Below are 6,300 nucleotides of genomic sequence, written 5' to 3'. Positions count from 1 at the left end.
CGTATTATTCATTATATATACATACAACATAGTTTTCCAACAATTGAATTGCTTCCTCTATTTTAAGCTGATGTGAACTACTTACAGAGTCCAGAACAGTGTAGCCTTTATAGAGATTAAAACCCGAACAGATCTCTCAGTATTGTAATAATGATATACTGTATAAATGGTGAACGTTAAAGTTAAGAGAGCTTGTTTAAGGAAGGTTTTGAATTGCTTCCTCTATTTTAAGCTGATGTGAACTAGGCCTGCTTACAGAGTCCAGGACAGTGTAGTTTTTATAGAGGTAAAAACCCGAACTGTCATTCAGTATTGTAATAATGATATATAAATGTTGAACGTCAAAGAAGAGGAATCTCTGCAAGTGTTAAATTTTAAGTTGGCCCGACCGGCATTCGAATCATGGACATTCTGCTGTCTATGCAGACGCCCCATGTGCCACGCTTCATTGGGAGTTCATTATAGGATGCACGGATGTTCCGAATTATATATAGTTGAACGATAGAGTTAGTTTATTCCTCCATGGTTGAACAGCATAGGTAAACAAATTAAGTACCAAGTTAACATAACAACTAAACATATATCTTTTATTTTTCACGAATATTTCGGTCGCACCTGCGACCTTTCTCAACGTATAGACACAGATGACACCTCTATATTACAATGATTGGCAGGGCACCGTCGGGGAGAAAAAAAACTACATATTGTAGAGCCATTGAAACCCCTGAATTGTCATATTTTTGGGCCCCCTAGAACACTTTCTGGAGATTTTGAGCGACGCCCGACCACGCCTACTTTTTTCCGTCAGGGATGTCGGACACCACACCGTCGGGGACGTCGGACCCCCCGTCGGGCAAATCCTGGCGCCACCCCTGATATGCTCGGAAATAGCATTAGCAGTAAGCCCAGGGAGAGGCGAGCAGGACCAGGCCGGCCCCTAATAAATATCGCATCGGACATTCGTTGACTAGTGTTTTTGTGCGTAGGGGCTCCCCACAAGGCAAAGCCTCATCATCGAGGAGCCTCCGAAAAAAAAAGTTTTGCTTTCTTAATGGTTATATAATATAGATAGAAGAAATAAGTTTATTACACTAAATCATAACATTTAAACATAAATTTGCTAGGACTAATTCTTTTAAATATTCACTTTTTAATAGATGTCCTCGTTTGGGGCAAGGTATTCCTAATAATAATAAGAGAGATCTTTTATTGTTTAATTTTAACTCTTTTGTGACTACTCTTCGATCGTATATCAGGCAGCTTTAATTTGTTCCTTTTTTTTATGCAATTGTATTTTTCTTCTGTGTGAGATGAGGCATGGAGAGCCGCTTGATAGTACTTTGTACTTCTGGCAATTCACGGGGTGCTGCGCTGTTTGTCTGTGTCGTTTTTGTTGTTTGTATACCTGGAAATTGAATAAAATAAAATAAATAAAATACAAAATGACAAAATGCTAGGGAACTTTTTGAGGTTCTGCACTGGATGTGATGTTATTTGTGGCGACAACGTCTCAGTAGCATTTAGAGAATTGGATGGATTTGAAAGAAAAAGAAGGCCAATTGCACATACCTGTGGTAATGTTCCGGAGGTTCCTAAACCTTACGAAAGTTTTTTATTTTATTTTAAGAGCGAGTCCGGCCACCTTCTTGCAAGTGCTGTTTGGGTGATGGACATAATTTAGTCTATCTTTTGTTTTCGAATGATTGTATTAATATGGTGGTGTTAATAAGTAAAGGTGGTGATAATGCTCATACACGATACAGTCTGTGTTACAGTATATTGGCGCTCAGCGTGGAGTAGAAAAGAAAAAAATGTGTCCCGTAGATCCTCGTATAAAGAGCCGGATAAGTGCCGGGGCGCTTAACATTTTTGGAGGCTTCAATGCCCGTTGCTATATGCCTATGTTCCTATCTCATTCTCATCCCGTATAGGCCTTGGTAGACCTATCATAGGCTCATCATCGTAAATAAACGTGTATAAAGATATGATTGTGTGTTTATTGTGTTATTTATTCATAAACTGCCTTGTACAGTATTTAAAACCCTATTTTTCAAAGTGTTTCATTACACACAGGAATAAGGACCGCGGCGTTTAATCCTGGATACGAGAGCGGCGCTTATTCGAGGATTTACAGTACGCGACTGTGGAGACATGTGAACATACCTTCTGTTCAGTTATTTGAGTGAACTTTCTATTGTCTTCCTCTGTTTATTATGTAATGTCTACTCAGATCAGGGCCTGGTGGTGAGGTTTCGTCGGATCTACGCCATATTGTCGAAATCCAGTTTGCCGAATCACAGATCGCTTAGTCCACTTTGCCGAAATCCCATTTTGCCGAAACCCAGTTTGCCGAAAGTCAATCAAAAGCAGTGAAAAATTAAAAACAGCACTCTTTTACCGTGACTGCGTGTGTACGAACTGGTGGAGCCAGCGGAAAGTAAATAGACATAAATACCTATTTATTCATCCATAATTGGAAATTGTTCTTTTCCACTCTCTAATTCCAGAATTGCGAAATTGAGAATTTAGAAGCCTTCCAATGCGAAGTGCGATGCGATCTCTGTTTATTCGTATACAGTATTATGCTTATTGTAGTTTAATAATTAGTTTTGTCTTATTCCGTAAGTCAAACTTGATTAACAGTTTAGCTATCAGCAAAAAAAAATAATTAAATAGGCCTGTCAGATAAAATGTCTTATAAGCAATATAAGCATGTATAAATTATAATGAAGATAATAAAATATATACCTAAATGAAATAAATAAATAATAATCTACAATTATACACCCGAATCAAGGGGCTGACTAGAGCCTTTGTCAGCGTCCCGGCATAAAAAAAAATCCATGTGTTCGCTTTGGGAGTTTTTTGGATTTTTTTTTATACCATAATATTAGAAATTGACAATCAAAATACGTTAGATGGATTGGCAAATTATCAATTTTGGTCCCGGACGATTTCGTCGAATAAACGCCCTGAGGCGTTAATTGTTGAGAATGGCTTTTGAGAGTAAGTTTATTCGAGGGAGGTGTTTATTCGAGGCAGGCATTTATTTTTTGTGTCAAATGGATACCGGTACGTACTGTAGGACTGTATACCGGTACTCAATCGCTCCATCCACTGTAATTAAAATGTAATTCTACTGGAGTAAAACGTTAGTAGAAAGTGTTGGGAATGATGTTTCCATTAGATCTGTTTACAGTCAAGGGGGAGTTTATTCGAGGAAAAATATACGCCACGGGGTGTTTTTTTCGAAAGAGGCGTTTATTCCAAATGAGGCTCTATGGCGTTTATTCAAAACGGAGCATTTACACGAACGGGTACAAATAGGGGAATGTAATATGGCTCCTCCCTGATCCACCCATCATGTTTTCAAAAGCACAGTATGCTGTACTTTTGTACGATGGTGACGGCAAATGATTCGGCAAACTGGGTTTCGGCAAACTGGGTTGCCATGATTTCGGTGAACTGGATTCGGCAAATATGGGTTTCGGCAAGAGGCCATTAATTCGACAATCATGGGTTTCGGAAAACTGGATTTTGACAAACTGGTTGGATACCGTTTCGGCCCCAGTGCTAGACCAATTCGAGGGTGGACGCTATAATGAGGGGTGAACGCTGAACTAATTTGTAGGTAGGCCACTACTGTCCTTGGCATTAATTTTCTTTCAGATACCTGGTTGGTTGTGCACCTGTCTCATAATATCCAAATTACAGTTGAAGCAAGCGTGTATGTGAACTACCGGAACTGTGTCGTAGACACGTCGTCGCAAAAATATCTTCTGAAATATTGAATTTTGGAATGGTGTTTCTTCTAAGTAAGAAAATATACACCGGTAAGTAGAGAGTGTTAGTTGTACAAGCCAATACCGTATGCCTTCATAGCGTTAGATTTAATTGCGGTATCCATTGTTACGTCGCTGTTCAGGCCTACGTTTTCAGACTGGAGACTGTGCTCTAAAATTGTTTTGAGTCATTTTCATACAATGGCATTAAACCGGAATATCTGAGTGAAAATGTAAACAACAGAGCTAAAGATTTGTTATTGTGTAATGACAGTCGTAGTCGTAGCACAAGTTTTTGCAACCTACATTCAAAATGTAAATCCAAGTACTCTTTATAAGTCGGCTAAGTGAAATAATTTTTATTAATTTATTGAAGTATAGTATTATTTATATTGACTTAAAAGCGATCCTTGGGTCGTAAATGAGTTTTACGACCCATTTAAATACATTAGGCCTATTATAACAATCGCTAAATATATAAATTCATGATCTTAATGCCATTAATGTTCTCAAAATCATTGTCTGTATATACATTCTATAATTTTCTATCTAAATCATTTTAATTAATTTAATAAAGTGTAATATTATTTATATAGTGCGTTAAAAACGATCCATGGTCATAAAACTTTTATTTAAATAGGCCGATAACAATCGCATAAAAATACACATTCATTAAAATACAATGTAGCATAAAGTGGTCCTAATGCCGTTAATGTTCTCAAAATCTTGGTGTATTTATACAGTTTAATATTATTTTCTGCATTGTGTATTCTATACCGAATATGTATATATATATAATATATATGTATATATACATATATATATATACATATGTATAATATATGTATATATATACATATATATATACACGTTAAGTTTTTGTTGTGTTACAGTATGGCGACACTCAATTTCACTAATACCAAGTTAACCAGGACGGAACCCAAACCATGTTACATGCTGGAGCTGACTCGAGTCTATGGGACCAGGTAAATAATTTTCCTATGTAGCGTTTCTTATTTTATCTTATATTACGTTTATATAGTTCTGATGTAACATTTCCGAGTATGTAAGAAATAAAAGTAAACTATATTTATAATACATCATTGTGAGTACTTCCTTTGTCGTAATTGCATTAATAATATTATATAGTTAATGGTTATTATTCAGTAGGCCTATATAGGCCTAATCGAATTAAATATATAATAATCACTTCGATTCAAATATAGCACAATTACAGGCTACTATATCTTATAAACACTCTTTCCAAATATATTCACATCAACAAATTACGAAACTCTTCAGAGCAAGGTGCTGTCAAATTTTACAAAACAGGAAATGACGTCGGTTGCTAGGCTACAGCTCATGCATATTCAGTAACACCTGTGCTCATTAGACTAACAATAAAAACTTTTAGCTCAGTTTTGACAAAATCGACCAAAAAGATTTTATTGTTAGTCTAATTAGAACAGGTGTCACTGAATATTCATGATTATGCATGAGCTTGTTGCTTAGCAACTACGTCATTTCCGGTTTTATGTTTTTGTTGAGGGCGTCCTCGAAAGAATTGATAGTTTAATAGATAAACTAGCACATATTCATGAAGCAATTCTTCACTTTTAGTTTAAGCTTATAAGCTTACTATAATACGGATATTTTAGCTACTGAAATTATTACAGTAAACATAGACATTAAATGAGATGAGAAGAAATGCACAATTCCATTTGATATTTATTTTCAAGCATTGAAATCAAGTTGTGATATAATTATATATATATTTTATATTTATATACTGTAGGCCTATATTATGTACATCCGGCAAAAATCAATAAATCAGATTTTAATCCTCAAAATGTTATATCTTATTATCTTACATGTCTATATTCTTTACAACAAACGGCTTACTTTCTCTATTAATAAGATAAACATTAGCAGTAATAATACAATATTAATAAACATAATGCCTACAAGAATTACCGTACTACATATTGCTAATATTTATTTTTGAGATTATTGCAGAGGAAACATTTAAACAATAAAATTTACACTATATTTTAATTATTTCATATCCAAAATTTTATATCGAGAATTTCTTGCCCGGAAAGCCCAGCTGGCATGAAGCTTGATGAGTGATACATATTTTGGCTATCTATGAATAATTGTTAAGTTCTGTTGCCCTTTCACGATTGAGTCCGGATATTCTTTCCTGATAATTGTGGCTTCTTTGTCTACATCACTGGAATAGAAAAATATTGAGAAAAGATTTGGCAACAGAAAGAATTATAACAGAGTATCATAAAAACATAATATATAAATAAAAACAGAGGCAGAGCCAGTGGTTTAAAATAGAGGGGGCCCACGGGGAGGGACTTTGCCAGATGAAGGGTTCCCCCACCTCATCCCCACCATTTTTGGGGCTGAGGTAAGAAAGTAACTTTTCGATTAAGGCACCCCTATATGCCCAGAAATGGCACTCTCAGATTTTTAATTTGAATGTAATTTTCTTTTTTCTCAAATTTTT

The 6,300-nt window shown here is 35.5% G+C and overlaps 1 long non-coding RNA gene across 1 annotated transcript in view; it reads right to left on the bottom strand.

Annotated features, from left to right (window-relative positions):
• Nucleotides 1–5,604: 5,604 nt before the first annotated feature.
• Nucleotides 5,605–6,300, bottom strand: part of LOC117124934 — a 4,655-nt gene continuing 3,959 nt past the window's right edge. The window contains exon 3 of the long non-coding RNA XR_004448047.1: nucleotides 5,605–6,015. This is a non-coding gene — a long non-coding RNA (uncharacterized LOC117124934). The remainder of the gene's footprint in view (nucleotides 6,016–6,300) is intronic.

Source organism: Anneissia japonica, unplaced genomic scaffold (genome assembly GCF_011630105.1).
Source record: "Anneissia japonica isolate Jap-2015-1 unplaced genomic scaffold, ASM1163010v1 scaffold8236_len642391_cov169, whole genome shotgun sequence".
In the NCBI taxonomy this organism is placed as follows: Eukaryota; Metazoa; Echinodermata; class Crinoidea; order Comatulida; family Comatulidae; genus Anneissia; species Anneissia japonica.
The sequence above is the reverse complement of the archived record's forward strand: the minus strand, read 5'-3'. Positions and strand labels throughout refer to the sequence as shown.